Consider the following 1372-nt stretch of genomic DNA (forward strand, 5'->3'; position numbering starts at 1 on the left):
GCGCCTTAGCCGATTGAGCCACAGGCGCGGAGCCAACAGTCTTCCTCTTTATAAGAAACTATTCTAAGTTCTCTCTCATTAACTTCTTGAATTCTTTTTTTTAGACAGAGTCTCACTTTGTTGCCTCAGTAGAGTGCCACAGCATGGTGTCATGGCTTAAGGCAACTTCAAACTCTTGGGCTCAAGTGATCCTCTTCCTTCAGCCTCCCAACTAGGTGGGACTATAAGTGCCTTGCCACAACCTCCAGCTATTTTAGAGACAGGGGCTTGCTCTAGCTCAGGCTGGTCTCAAACTCCTGAGCTCAGGTAGTCCACAACTCTCAGCTTCCCAGAGTGCTAGGGTTATCGGCATGAGCCACCACCACTGGCCTAAGAACTCCTTGAATTCTTACGGACATGGGAGGACATAGGGACAAGTCAAATAAATTTCTCATCATCATACAGCTGGTAAGTGGCAGGGTAGGATTTGAGACCCAAGTCTGAGCCCTCTTACCTATTGTACTACCCAGCCTGTATTGAGGTTGCATTCCAGTTTTTTTTTGAGACAGAGTCTCACTCAGTGGACCACCCTAGCGTCACAGTTCATAGTAACCTCAAATTCTTGGGCTTAAACAATTCTCTTGCCTCAGCCTCCCAAGTAGCTGGGACTACAGGTGCCCGCCATGACTCCCAGCTAATTTTTTTGTTGTAGTTATCATTGTTTGGCAGGCCCTGGCAGGGTTCCAACCCACCAGCCCCAATGTATGCGGCTGGTGCTCTAGCTGCTGAGCTACAGGCACTGAGCCTGCAACCCAGTTTTTGATAATGCAATCAAGGTGTCACTACCGTATCAGTTAGCTATTGCTGGGTAACAAACCATCTCAAAACGTGACTTAAAACAATAGCTAATTATTTTTTTATTACTGAAGATTCTGTGGGTTGGTGAGATGGTTCTTCTATTCTTACCTGGATTCACTTAGTGGCTGCAGTCTCCTAGCAGCCTGGTTGGGTGGGAGTGAACACTGAAGTTGCAAAGTGTCCTAAGGCTTTGGCTCAGAATGAACAATAATCACCTCAGCTGAATTTTACTGATGAAAGCAAGTCCCAAGACCAGATCAGGTTCAAAGGGTGGGGAAATAATGGGAGAGGCTGCAAAGAATTTGTAGCCTTTTCTAATTGACTAAAATAACAATTTTAACAGTGTATGTTCCCGGTGCACAAAGGCAAGGATGTCTGTGCGTTATGTACCAAGAAGGAGAATTTCTGGAACTGGCCTTTTTAATTTTGGTTTTCATATTACACAAAAGCTTTTATTGAGATATAACTCACATGCCATAAAATCCACCATTTTAAAGTGGTGAAATCAAGAGTTTGTAGGTTGGCTCGGCGCCTA

This window comes from Otolemur garnettii, unplaced genomic scaffold, assembly GCF_000181295.1.
Source record: "Otolemur garnettii isolate 467f Iridium unplaced genomic scaffold, OtoGar3 scaffold00151, whole genome shotgun sequence".
NCBI classification, from domain to species: Eukaryota; Metazoa; Chordata; class Mammalia; order Primates; family Galagidae; genus Otolemur; species Otolemur garnettii.